This window comes from Heptranchias perlo, chromosome 14 (genome assembly GCF_035084215.1).
Source record: "Heptranchias perlo isolate sHepPer1 chromosome 14, sHepPer1.hap1, whole genome shotgun sequence".
In the NCBI taxonomy this organism is placed as follows: domain Eukaryota; kingdom Metazoa; phylum Chordata; class Chondrichthyes; order Hexanchiformes; family Hexanchidae; genus Heptranchias; species Heptranchias perlo.
The window spans coordinates 23,956,660-23,971,615 of record NC_090338.1 but is presented as its reverse complement, the minus strand read 5'-3'; positions in this window follow the sequence as shown (position 1 = coordinate 23,971,615).

Here is a 14,956-nt window from a genome sequence, read left to right as displayed (position 1 = left end):
GCCACAGGCAATGCTGTCGGTGCCCTGCTCTGAGGCCACAGTTGTGGCTGCAGCAGTTGACATATCTTCATCACGACCACTTTCGTGAACCGCAGCCTTGGATGCACTGATCTTCACTCAGGTTGAGGTAAGAGAATTGGTCCCTGAAAGCCCTCATTGGATAAGGCCTCCTGCTCAGTGCTCTGCACCCCCTCCTCCTCCTCCCTCTCCTTGTAGCTTGACCTGCTCTGCGTGGTCTCTCTGCATGCTCCCAGTCATGTTCAATGCCCAGTGGGAGCCCTAGCAGGCCACCCATGGTTGCCAGAAATCTTGTTCAGCACACTGTTGTAAATGCCACCAACAGTAATGTAGAACCTGCCAGACCACTCTCTATATTATATTGCAACTTTCTCCAAGCAGCCAAAAACAATAATTCAACAACTAACCTGCAACACCTGCATGATCCCTCTAAATAGTGCTGGTGGAGAGTCCTCCAGGCCATCTACGACCTGTTCAGCTGTGTGTGGTTAAGAAAGTTCGTTGGCTGGAGCATTGAGTTCCAAAATGGTATTTGTCCCTTTAAGTCAGCATTGCACACTGAATTAGTGTATATTCTCCTTACTTTACATGCTGCTGGCGTGCGCAAACGCCTTTACCAAAATGGCATCCGGTGCACACCACGCTAGAAGCGTGCACGCGCATTCCTGATGCCATTTTGGGTCCTTAGGAGGCTGCATAGCACCTACAAAATGGGCGCTACGCAGCCCAAGTTATAGCCCTGTGTGTCACACATTATGACACCTTTAACATCGAAACGGCCGATTACAGTGCCCCCTACAGGAGTAGGTTTTGTTGATTATGCTTCTGTGAAGCACTTTGGGATGTTTTTCTGCTTTAAAGGTTCCATATAAATGCAAGTAATAGTAGTTGCTGTATCATGTACTGCAGGCTACTTTATAATAAGTTTTCAATAAAATGCTAGCCCCACGTATCAAAATTAATACGTAACAGATAGATATTGGTTTGATATTTGACATGGTTTATGATCTAGGATTCTTTAGTTATTTAATCTATTGATGAAACTGGTCTTTGCACAGAGGAAAGGAATGGCACAGAACCTGTTTTTGGTTTCATATTTCTGGGTGCGTTCATATTACTCTGCCTATACAAGTAGCACCAAAACACATGTTTGTAACCTGGAGACATTTTCAGTAACTGAACGCCTTGCAGATATTTAATGGGCTGATAATCTACCTGGCAGTGCTTTCAACACCTACCATTTGGATGATGTTTGATTTAAATGCAGTTCAGGCCCATGTAATATTTTCAGCAGTCTTTTTTTTCAATGTGAGACTCCTCTTATACATTTGTAAAGCGAAAGGGCAGGTTAATGTTTTGGGTGTAGCCCAGTCTTCTGTTTAGAGAACTGCATTTCCAGCATTTTCTATTTTTATTTCAGACTTCCAGCGTTTACATAGAATTATATAGAACGTACAGCACAGAAACAGGCCATTTGGCACAGCAGGTCCATGTTTATGCTCCACATGAGCTTCCTTCTTCATCTAACCATATCAACATATCCTTCTATTCCTTTCTTCCTCATGTGTTTATCTAGCTTCCCCTTAAATGTATCTATGCTAGGTGCCTCAACTACTCCTTGTGGTAGCAAGCTCCATTTGCAGTTTTTATTTCTCTTTTTGTCTCTTCTTAAGGTATTTTTCTTCTTGACCTGCCCATAATGTGGTTGAGCGAGCAGGCAGGCAAACTGGGATCAGGTGGTAGTACGTGTGCAAGAGTGGTCTGGGGATGACTCTCTTTGATTTTGATTTTTTTTCTTTTTTCAAAGCAGGAAGCACCACTGCACCTCCCTACAGTGGCATGGTCCAGCATGATAGCACTTGGCATGTGGGCAGTCGCTGGAGTGAACCTATTCTGTAGCCCGGCATGTTTCTGCCCTCATGTGCTGTGTCACTGTACCAAAGCGTTTTGCATTTTTGTAAATTAAATAGCAGCAGAAAAGTATGTTTCTGAGGTAACAGCAATGCTTTTATAAACTCACAATGGATTCATTTCATAATTGTTCAAAAATGTGAAAATCCTGAGTCTATGGGATAGCACTTTATTCTCACATCGCTGTTGCTTATGTTTCACATCTGCTATTCCCACATTGTGATGAGTTCCCATGCCCAGAGATAGAGTAACAAGAATGTTCTTGACCTATTGCATGTAAAACTCTGGTAAGTCCACACCTCCTGTCATACTCCACTGCAGAGATGAGCTGACCCAAGATCTTACTCCTAGACTGCTTTCACCCTCAGTTGCTGCATTTTTTTAAGGTCAGTAGATGCTTTATAATTGTAAATTGAGTTGAAGCTCTTATTTTCAGCAAATCAAATGATTCAATGGTATTGCTAAGCAATGGGAACTTTCAAGTTCCCCTCCAAGTCTAACACTATCCTGACTTGGATATATATCGTCATTTCTTCATTGTTCAATATCCTGGTATTCCCTATGCAACACCATTATGCCAGCACTATTGTCACATAAATGCAGCAGTTCAAGAAGAAAGCCCACTGCCACCTTGTCAGGGCAACCATAGCGTTTGGTAGCCTAGTGGTTATGATTCTGAACTAGCAATGCAGCGATTGTGAATTCATAATCTTACCATGGCAAGTTGAAAATGAATTCAATAAATCTGGCAATTTGTGTTCTAGCAACAGAAAAGATGGCTCTGAAAGCTGCCAGATTGTTGTAAAAACCCAACCTAGTCTACCGCTACTTGGTCTGACCTACATGTGACTTCACTGTGTGGTTTACTCTTAATGCCCTCAGAGCAACTGGGGATAGCCAATAAATGCAGCCTTACTAACATTGCCCACATTCTGTGAACAAATAATTTTAAAAATCACAAAGTCATTTTAAGCAGTTCACTGGAATTGCATGTTTTATACTAAAGATTCAGGAATGTTCAGAGCAGAAGACTGTAATCAGGTGCTCTCCATCTTTGGGACCACCATCAATTCTGACAAAAAAATTGCTGAATGGTTAAACCAATAAAAGATCACAGCACAATGGCAGAAAGTGGTTCTGTGACTTCAAAAGATTGCCAATGAGAAGATTACAGTCAACCATCAGGCTCATGGAGGCACTAGAAGGAGCTCTGACACTTGTGATGCCTGCGGAAGAAATATCTTTTTCTTCTCCAGCCTCCCTTCCAATTTCCCGACTTAACTCTCCACTTCTGAGAGTGGCAACTCATGCTGGGTCACAGTTCCATCAGCAGTCCTTTGGCCATTCTTCATGTGTGAGACTTAATGATGAATATTGGACTGTGGGTGTCATCATACTTGAGCCTGCTCATGTACACTTCCAGCAGGGAGCATTGGTTAGAGCTGAGGAATTGAAACCGAGAGCAATTTCTCCCTCCCTAGCCCAGTGACACTGACGTCTGGATGCAGATTGGTTAATTTAGTTTGACCAGGATCAAATTGGGATCTTCTGGGTCTGTGTAGCTCAGTGTCACATCATGCTGTGAATTCACTGAGGCATTGGAAAACTGATTACAATTTGGACGAGAGTTTTGTTGAACAGGCTTGGATCTTTCAAACCCAAGAATACAAAAGCTGCCAGCAAATGATGATAGTGTCAAGCAAGGATTTTTGCAAGCAAGTAGAAGCCGGTTACTGGTGGAGCTATTCCAAGCCAGTTGATTATTAATTGGGATCTGACTGGCCCAAATATTGTTCCAGTTTCTCAATGGATGCAGCCAAACAGAATTTATGGGCTCGACGACAAACAAGAAATGATCACCTAATTATGAATCACAATTTGGCTGGTGATTTGCCACCATTTCAAGTCCTTTGTGCAGGTAAAATAGCAGCTCATCACCCAAACTATGATTTTCCTGATTACTGGTGTGTTGCACATGAATGGAATGATTGGACCAGTGAGACTATGATGAACAATTATCTAATGATGTCTTTATTCCGTAAGTCAATTGGAAGCAAGAACAACTAGGAAACTAATATCAGTCAGCCCTAGTAAATTTTGGTGCTTTGGCTGCTCTCAATTCACAACAAGGCAGAGAAACCCACCTAGATTTCCAAATTCTTAGACAAATCCAGTGGGATCATGGCGGAAACTGTCAGGAATTGTGAGTGGTGAAGCCTACTGCTACCTCACTGCCCTGACTGGGATTTCCCTCCCACGCCTCCCCCAGGACCGCCACTATTTTTTGAAGAGGTGACTAAAGTAGTGGACAGGGGAATGTCAATGGATGTTATTTATATGGACTTCCAGAAGGCATTTGATAAGGTCCCACATAAGAGACTGTTAGCTAAGATAGAAGCCCATGGAATCGAGGGAAAAGTACGGACTTGGTTAGGAAATTGGCTGAGCGAAAGGCGACAGAGAGTAGGGATAATGGGTAAGTATTCATATTGGCAGGATGTGACTAGTGGAGTCCCACAGGGATCTATCTTGGGGCCTCAATTATTCACAATATTTATTAACGACTTAGATGAAGGCATAGAAAGTCTCATATCTAAGTTTGCCGATGACACAAAGATTGGTGGCATTGTAAGCGGTGCAGATGAAAACATAAAATTATAAAGGGATATTGATAGAATAGGTGAATGGGCAAAACTGTGGCAGATGGAATTCAATGTAGACAAATGTGAGGTCATCCACTTTGGATCAAAAAAGGATAGAACTGTACTTTCTAAATGGTAAAAAGTTAAAAACAGTGGATATCCAAAGGGACTTAGGGGTTCAGGTACATAGATCACTGAAGTGTCATGAACAGGTGCAGAAAATAATCAGTAAGGCTAATGGAATGCTGGCCTTTATATCTAGAGGACTGGAGTACAAGGGGACAGAAGTTATGCTGCAGCTATACAAAACCCTGGTTAGACCGCACCTGGACTACTGTGAGCAGTTCTGGGCACCGCACCTTCGGAAGGACATATTGGCCTTGGAGGGAGTGCAGCGTAGGTTTACTAGAATGATACCCGGGCTTCAAGGATTAAGTTACGAGGAGAGATTACACAAATTGGGGTTGTATTCTCTGGAGTTTAGGAGGTTAAGGGGTGATCTGATCGAAGCTTATAAGATACTAAGGGGAACGGATAGGGTGGATAGAGAGAAACTATTTCCACTTGTTGGGGATTCTAGGAGTAGGGGGCACAGTCTAAAAATTAGAGCCAGACCTTTCAGGAGCGAGATTAGAAAACATTTCTACACACAAAGGGTGGTAGAAGTTTGGAACTCTCTTCCGCAAACGGCAATTGATACTAGCTCAATTGCTAAATTTAAATGTGAGATGGACAGCTTTTTGGCAACCAAAGGTATTAAGGGATATGGGCCAAAGGCAGGTATATGGAGCTAGATCACAGATCAGCCATGATCTTATCAAATGGCGGAGCAGGCACGAGGGGCTGAATGGCCTACTCCTGTTCCTATGTTCCTATACCCACTCTTTCCCCGTTCCTCACAGGCAAATGGGGCGGGGGGTGGGGGGGCAAGTCCCACTGCCGATTTTTCTTCTCTCCACCCCGCTTACTGCTGCTTCCCTGGGCCGCAATATAGAAGGCAGCAGTAATCTCTGGGAAGCAACAGTAAGGATCTAAAGTTTCCCCAGTAGAGAGAGAAGGCCTTATAGCGGCCATCTCTCTCTCCAGTTGGCCTTAGAGACTTACGTGCCGAAGGCCTCGGTCTCTGAGAGGCCCTTCAGTGGATCTTCATTTCAGATCTTTGGGGTGCTTCTGCTGGATCTTCTAATGCTGCAGTGGCATCCTCGCTGCAGCGCTGCTGCGATTCTCTGCCTTTGCACTGGCGGGCTCCCTTTTGTTAGCAGGAATCCTGCCGGGAGCTCACTGTGCATACATAATGAGCCCCAACCCCAGAGAATGTATGGGGGTGGATGCGGAACTTTGGCCCCGCTGGAATTCCCTCGCCAAAGAGGAGAATTCCCCTCCCAATCTTGCATACATCAACACCAGCCTGGAAAAGGCGGAAGATAATCAAATACCAGTTGTAGACATTAAGACCCAAATTCCTGAAAGTATTGTAAAAACATGTACAGGTTGCACATGTTTAGAGGGCTTTTAGGCATAGTGATAGAAGTCTGTTCACATCTGTGCATAAATCAGACTCCCAGGTCTGCAGGCTATTATGAACACAGGAGACTATGCAGTGGATTTCAGAGTAATTGTTCTCTTGTATAGGCATGTATGCAAAGCAATACACAAGAGCATTCAAATCAGACCTCCCAATTCACTCTTATTTTAGTTGTAAACAATTTTACAACACCAAGTTATAGTCCAGCAATTTTATTTTAAATTCACAAGCTTTCGGAGATTTTCTCCTTCCTCAGGCAAATGTTTCAAGATCTCCTTGAAGCCTACGCATTTATACATATTGAACAATACATGGTGTTTACAGACTGCCCCTGCAACTGCCCGTTGCCAAGGCAATCACCGTGTTCAGACAGAGAGGTGTTACCTGCAGAACCTCCGAATATACATTCAACAAAAAAACAAACAGGGAAAAAAAACAGAGAAAAAAAAACACAGAGAGAGGCAGAAACATCCGGAAGGCAGAGAGAGCCAGCAAATGACCCATTATATTAAAAACAGATAACATTTGTTCGCTGGTGGGGTAACGTGTAGCGTGACATGAACCCAAGATCCCGGTTGAGGCCGTCCTCATGGGTGCGGAACTTGGCTATCAATTTCTGCTCGACGATTTTGCGTTGTCGTGTGTCTCGAAGGCCGCCTTGGAGTACGCTTACCCGAAGGTCGGTGGATGAATGTCCATGACTGCTGAAGTGTTCCCCGACTGGGAGGGAACCCTCCTGTTTGGCGATTGTTGCGCGGTGTCCGTTCATCCGTTGTCGCAGCGTCTGCATGGTCTCGCCAATGTACCATGCTCTGGGGCATCCTTTCCTGCAACGTATGAGGTAGACAACGTTGGCTGAGTCACAGGAGTATGAACCATGCACCTGGTGGGTGGTGTCATCTCGTGTGATGGTGGTATCTGTGTCGATGATCTGGCATGTCTTGCAGAGGTTACCGTGGCAGGGTTGTGTGGCGTCGTGGACGCTGTTCTCTTGAAAGCTAGGTAGTTTGCTGCGAACGATGGTCTGTTTGAGGTTGGGTGGCTGTTTAAAGGCGAGTAGTGGAGGTGTGGGGATGGCCATAGCGAGGTGTTTGTCCTCATTGATGACATGTTGAAGGCTGCGGAGAACATGGCGTAGTTTCTCCGCTCCGGGGAAGTACTGGACGACAAAGGGTACTCTGTTGGTTGCGTCCCGTGTTAGTCTCCTGAGGAGGTCTATGCGATTTTTTGCTGTGGCCCGTCGGAACTGTCGATCGATGAGTCGAGCGTCATATCCCGTTCTTACTAGGGCGTCTTTCAGCGTCTGTAGGTGTCCATCGCGTTCCTCCTCGTCTGAGCAGACCCTGTGTATTCGCAGGGCCTGTCCATAGGGGATGGCCTCTTTGACGTGGTTAGGGTGGAAGCTGGAAAAGTGGAGCATCGTGAGGTTGTCCGTGGGCTTGCGGTAGAGTGAGGTGCTGAGGTGCCCGTCTTTGATGGAGATTCGTGTGTCCAAGAAAGAAACTGATTCTGAGGAGTAGTCCATGGTGAGCTTGATGGTGGGATGGAACTTGTTGATGTTATCGTGTAGTCTCTTTAGTGATTCCTTGCCGTGGGTCCATAGAAAGAAAATGTCGTCGATGTATCTGGTGTATAGTGTTGGTTGGAGGTCTTGTGCAGTGAAGAAGTCCTGCTCGAACTTGTGCATGAAAATGTTGGCGTATTGGGGTGCGAATTTGGTCCCCATGGCTGTTCCGTGTGTTTGGGTAAAGAACTGGTTATCGAAGGTGAAGACATTGTGATCCAGGATGAAGCGGATGAGTTGTAGGATGGCTTCCGGAGATTGGCTGTTGTTGGTGTTGAGTATTGATGCTGTCGCAGCGATGCCGTCATCGTGGGGGATACTGGTGTATAGTGCCGAGACGTCCATCGTGGTGAGAAGTGTTCCTGGTTCAACTGGTCCGTGGGTACTGAGTTTTTGTAGGAAGTCTGTAGTGTCACGACAGAAGCTGGGGGTTCCCTGTACGATGGGTTTCAGGATGCCCTCGATGTATCCAGAGAGGTTCTCACACAGGGTTCCGTTGCCTGATACGATGGGACGTCCGGGTGTGTTGGCTTTGTGTATCTTTGGGAGGCAGTAGAAGTCTCCCACGCGGGGATTACGTGGGATGAGAATGCGTAGGATGCTTTGAAGGTCTGGATCGAAGGTCTTGATCAGTTTGTTGAGCTGGTGGGTGTGTTCTTTGGTCGGATCTGCGGGTAACCGTCTGTAGTGTTCCTGGTTGTCCAGTTGTCGGTATGCTTCTTTGCAATAGTCTGTTCTGTTCTGTATGACTATGGCTCCTCCTTTGTCCGCTGGTTTGATGACGATGTTGCGGTTGGTCTTGAGAGCGTTGATGGCGTTGCGTTGTGCTCGGGTGACATTCTGGACTGTCTTCTGAGTGCGGCTGATGAATCTGGCATTGACGCATTTCCTGACAGCTTGAGCATACATGTCCAGCTGAGGGCAGCGACCCTCCGGAGGAGTCCAGTTTGACTCTTTCCTCTTCGGTTGCTGTACCGCGGATCCCTCTGTCTGCTGTTCCGGATCGTCGATTGTCTCATTGGGTTCGCTGCTGAAATCTTGGGGTTTGTGGTAGAATTCCCGGAGCCTCATTCTCCTGATGAATTCCTCTGTGTCCGCCGCGAGACTAGTGGGGTCCATTTTGGTAGTGGGGCAGAAATTGAGCCCTCGGCTGAGAACTTCGACTTCGTCTGGTTGAAGGGTGTGGTCGGATAAATTGACAATAGACTTCCCTGTGGTTGCAACCGTGGTACCAGGGGAAGCTTGGTCGTTGCTGGTGGTGATGCCGAGTTTCTCAAGCTTCCTGCTCTTGGTTTTCATGTAGGCAGCGTAGTTCCGTTGCCTCGTCTGTTTGGCGGTATAACGTAGCTGGTCTGCTGTGTCCTGAGTACAGGTTGAGAGTATGGACTCTATCTTGGTTTCGAGGTTGTGGCGTCTGCTGTAGAGTTGGTGTATGAGATGGTTGCGGAGTGTGCGAGAGGTACGGCGGCAGAGTCTCTCAGCGTAATCCGAGTTGTATGTGGACTTGAGTGGGTTCGTGATCTGGAGTCCTTTCGGGATCTTGTCTGCTTTCTTGCAGCTCTGTAAAAACTTGATGTCTGTGTCTAAATGCGCGATCTTCTTGGATATCCTTTCCACTGTGAGCCGGCAGTTTGTGGTGTCGATGGTAGTCATGATGTGGAGATGCCGGTGATGGACTGGGGTTGACAATTGTAAACAATTTTACAACACCAAGTTATAGTCCAGCAATTTTATTTTAAATTATGACACTCTTATTTTAAGGATGACACCACATTTCAGAACAATCGCATGTTCACTCATGTATTTATCTCATTATTGTGTATTTTAAATCAGATTAAATAAAAAGTTTGTAATATTTACTTATAATTTGATAAATGTTTTGTTTTATGATTTGTTTGTTTCTTACATTTGTTCTTTTTACTGGTAACATGTTAAACTGGTTTTTGTTTCCAAGCTGTTTTCTGTAATCCTTTCTAACGATTGCTTATTTTTAGTTTCTTTGTGTCAATTATTAAAAATTCTGTAACTTGTGATTTTCATTTTGTTGATCCTCTGCGATTTTCCTTTTTTTAAAATCTCTGAAAGCTTTTTCATTATTTCTGGGACAGATTCAGTTTAAATTCTCATCTCAATGAAATGGAATTGTTATTATTGGCACTGAAATTACTTGTGACTGGAAATAATAATCACAATTAATATTCTGGGCATATGCTTTCTGCCTCCCCGATGCTAATTTGTTGGCGGATCTGAGGCGAGCGGAGGCAGAAAGCTACACGGGGATGCAGCCATGCTGTTGCATGCAGCCTCCATGCTGTTTTCCAGGGCCAGTCCCTTCTGGGCACATTCCATGAGGGCAGGCATATGTTAGCAACATGCAGATGAGGGAAATGCAGCCTCCATTTCCCACTATTTGCCTGTTAGGCCCTAGCGTCAGAGTTCAGAGGTCAGCAGAGGGGACTTGGGAAGAGAAGAGGGGCCTGTGCAACTGCTCTCTAAGCACGGCTGTACAAAGGCCTCGTTATTGAAATAAAAACATTTTTTTAGACAAAAACACTTCTTTACAGGCAGTTTGTTGGCTGCCTCGTCCTCTCACTGCAACAGGCCCTTAAGCTTGCCTCAGCAAATATCTTCAGACTGGCACAATGGAGGCTGGGAGCTCAGCTCCTGCATTAAAAGACCGTAGGGCTACATATATTCCCTGGGTCAAGTGCCTTCTCTAAGATCTGACCTGTTGGAGTAACGCAGGGGGAGGCGAGGTAGAAAGCCAGACCATTATGTGTACTCTATAATGTAACAACTCCCTTCCTTGGATGCTTTGATTACAACACCAGGCCTACCAATTCTCACATTCGATAGGAGTCTGCACATGAAATTACTTTTGTCCACCTCACAATCACTATCTGATGCCTCCACCACGCTGCTAACTCCGAGAATCGCAGGTTTTTTTGCTTTTCCTCACTGTAGAGTGAAAGAAAACAAAAGACTGATTTTTGTGGGGGGGGGGGGGGGAATGGGGGGTGGGGTACAGAGAGGGTGGTTGGCTATCTGGCATCCATACTGGATGCAAATGGTTATTGTGGAACCATGAATAGGCCAGCATCTATATCAGTAGTAAAAACAACAGGCCATGTAGTTTTAAGATGCTCACTAGTGATATGATTCCATAACATTCTTTTGCTCTCCATTGAAAGAAATGATGTAGAGATGCCGGTGATGGACTGGGGTGGATAAATGTCAGGAATCTTACAACACCAGGTTATAGTCCAACAGTTTTATTTGAAAATCACAAGCTTTCGGAGCCTTTCTCCTTCCACCTGACTATAACCTGGTGTTGTAAGATTCCTTACATTGAAAGAAAGCAAGAGTTAGAGGCTCTTGTAGCCACAGCCAGGTAGAGAGAGACATAGATAAACAGTTAGCAAAGTTGGGGGGGTGGGGGGGGGGGAAGGTTAAGAGGAGAGAAAGGACGGAGAGGAGAAAATTAGACAAAAAAACAAAAAGTTAAATTAGGTAAGAGAAAGAAATGCAAAAGGCAAATATGTTACTGTATGTTAATACTGCACTAAAGGACTGAGCATTGGTTCAATTTTTGCAGTGGTGCAAGTGGGAACCACAATTTCACTGACAGTTCACAGCTGTGAAGTTGGCGAAGATACCAGCTCGCTAACCTCCTACCTAGAATCATAAGAATCATAGAATGGTTACAGCCTATCAAGCCTGTGCCAACTCTTTGTAAGAGCAATCCAGTTAGTCCCATTCACCTGCTCTTTGCCTGTAGCCCTGCAAATTTTTTTCCTTCAAATATTTATCCAATTCCTTTTTGAAAGCCACGATTGAATCTGCCTCCGCACCCTTTCAGGCAGAGCATTCCAAATCATAACCACTCGCTGTGTAAAAAAGTTTTTCCTCATGTCGCCTTTGGTTCTTTTGCCAATCACCTTAAATCTATATCCTCTGGTTCTCGACCCTTCCACCAATGGGAACAGTTTCTCTTTATTTACTTTATCTAAACCTTTCATGATATTGAACACTTCTATCAAATCTCCTCACAATCTTCTCTGCTCTAAGGAGAATAGTTCATCCAATTAACTGGAGTCCCTCATCCCTGGAACCATTCTAGTAAATGTCTTCTGCACTCTCTCTAAAGTTTTCACATCCTTCCTAAAGTGCAGTGCCCAGAATTGGACACAATACTCCAGGTATGGCCGAACCAGTGTTTTATAAAGGTTCAACATAACTTCCTTGCTTTTGTACTCTATGCCTTTATTTATAAAGCCCAAGATCCCGTATGCTTTTTTAACCGCTTTCTCAACCTATCCTGCCACCTTCAAAGATTTGTGCACATATGCCCCCAGGACTTTCTGTTCCTGCACCCTCTTTAGAATTGTACCGTTTAGTTTATATTGCCTCTCCTCGTTCTACCTGCCAAAATGTATCACTTTCCATTTCTCTGTGTTAAATTGCATCGGCCACGTGTCCGCCCATTCCACCAGCCTGTCTATGTCCTCTTGAAGTCTATTTCTATCCTCCTCACTGTTTACTACACTTCCAAGTTTTGTGTCAACTGCAAATTTTGAAATTGTGCCGTGTACACCCAGGTCCAAGTCATTAATATTTATCAAAAAAAAGCAGTGGTCCTAGTACCGACACTGGGGAACACCACTGTATACCTCCTCCAGTCTGAAAAACCACCATTCACCACTACTCTCTGTTTCTTGTCATTTAGCCAATTTCGTATCCATGCTGCCACTGCCCCTTTTATTCCATGGGCTTCAATTATTAAAAGTTACTACCTCCTGCAAACTTTTAATAATTGTTTAGAACTGCCTATTTTTAGCCGTTTATTTTAACTTTAAAAGCTTACTTTTTTGGGAAGGCTTTACACCAAATTGCTTTTATGCCAATGACCATCCTTTCCATTGTAAGACTGCTTCTTCCAGGTGATTTCTGTTAGGTTAGCTGCTCCTGGATGCATGTGGATCACTCTAATTAGCTACGTCACCAAAGCATCTGAGGAGATGAAATGTAACTCAGCACAAGTGATGCAGCTACCTCCATGGTATGAGTTACTCAGTACACTTCAATCCCAAGGTCTCAAGAGTGAAAAAAGTAAGTAAATAAAATCTTCGAGCCAAGTTGTTTTTTTATCTCTTCCCCCCCTTTCTCCTCTTCAGTGTCTGTTGACCAAGCACACCATCAGCTGGGCTGAAAAATAGTCCTGAGTTATCTAACAATGCAGCTCGAAATGGCATAGGATGACTCACTGATTTATTTCCTCCCAGGGCCAGATATAAGTATGTGCGTGTGCTTGCGAAAGTGTGTGTGTGTGTGTCTGTACACGTGTTTGTGTATGTGTGTGTCTGTGTTTTATGTTCTTCTGGACTGTCCACGACATGCACTGCAGAGAGCGTTAAGGTCTGAGATGAATCCACATCCTTTCACTCTGTAGCACAGTCCAGGAGGACAAACATTTTTAATGATCAATACCATCACCAAAACAATTGAAAATACTAACACATTCCACAGGCTTTATCAACATGGTTTTCTTTTCCACTTAAACAGCAGAACTTCATTATCCCACAGTCTTAGGGTCATTAAATAAAACAGCAGTAATTTTATCACAGGTCAGTTGTACAATCTGGCTTTTATCTTAAAACACAAATATACATATGCTACATTACACATCATCGGTGAAGACTAAAATAGTCTAGTAGGGTCCCTTTCTGTCAGTCTAGAGATTGAACTGATGTACTTCAAAATATCATAATCTTTGCGGAACTTTCTCTAAAACAGAAACAATACCAACTCATACAGCATTTCTCCCAAATGGATTTTAAAATGATAGAAAACTGAGTTTCTCAAATCATCACTCCCACTGTCTTATCTTTCTCTGTCCAGTTTCTTCCATCCTCTCCCCTCCTCTCCTGAAGGAATTGACTCCTGGCTGGGTATAGTTCGAGAAGTGCAAGTTGTCCTTCGGTTTCTTGCTCCCGTGGGCATTATTGATGTACAAGCCACAACAGTATTGGCAAACTATCAGCGTGGGGGGGGGCGTCCCTGCTAAACCCGATCTTGTCCTCACTCGACATCTACACACAAGGGAGGTAATTTTGAATTTGTGAAATAGCGTAAAATGGGTGATAGTGAATTCACAGCCACCTGTTTTACACTATTGCACAAAGTCAAAATTACCCCCAAGCACTTTCAGCAGGGATCACTGTATAGCGGACAGGAATAGAAACACTAACCAATTTTACATTCCCTAAATCAGGGACCTAAGGCTCCCCCCATTACCCTAGCTAAGAATACCTAACTTGAAAATTGTCTCTATGAATCGACTGCTCAGTGACTAAACTCAGTGAAGCATTAGGGGAGACCCCCAGCATTCAATTTTGGTGAAACTGGTTAGTAGCAATAATTGACATGCAAAATTTCCAGTTAAAAGTTTGATAATGATACTTTTGTACAGATAAATTGGTAAATGCAATGAAACCGTAACATGCAGACCAAGAAGGTTGCAGGCTTGAGCTCCAGCTGTGTTGTGTTAACTGCTCTCAGTTACAATGACAGCAATTGACTTCGGCACCCCTGAATTAGGGAACGGAAAATTCATCTACGGTTCTATCTCGATTGCTATCCTGCGTGCCTTCTGCTGGAAAGTGGATGTTAGATGGGGACAGGATAGGCCCAGCTATGTGATGTTTCTCCTCTCTCCCCCTTCCAAAGCAAAATCACCTACCACACTTACTGTCTGACATATGCGGAATGATTTTCCCAACGTTGCCCCAATATGTGGCTGAGCATTGAATGCCATGCAGAGACCCAACAATATCTATCATTGTATTCGTTGCCTTGTTGCACAATAAGCGTATCTCCAATGAGGGAAGCATAAAGCAGTGTTTGGCGTCACTGGTCCTTGAGAATCCACAGGCAGCGTGGAGCCAAAAATGATAAACTGTAACAAATAAACAAAAAAAGCATAACTTAACCTGCAAACAATAACTGTGTCGTAGAACTTGATTGTACTTTCTTCACTCTTTTTTCCCTCCACAGTTTCTCCCATACTCTCCTGATGGCACTGGGGTACAGTTTCACAAACATTGGTCATACTCTAATACCTACCTAAGTGGGCATTCTTTATAGACGTGAAGAAAGTACAATTAAGTTATTGTAAGCAGGTTACATTATGCTCTTTTATTTACTTCAGTACAGTTTATCATTTTTGGCTCCATGCTGCCTGTGGACTGTCAAGGACCAGTGACGCCATTCACTGCTTTATGCTTCCCCCATTGTCGA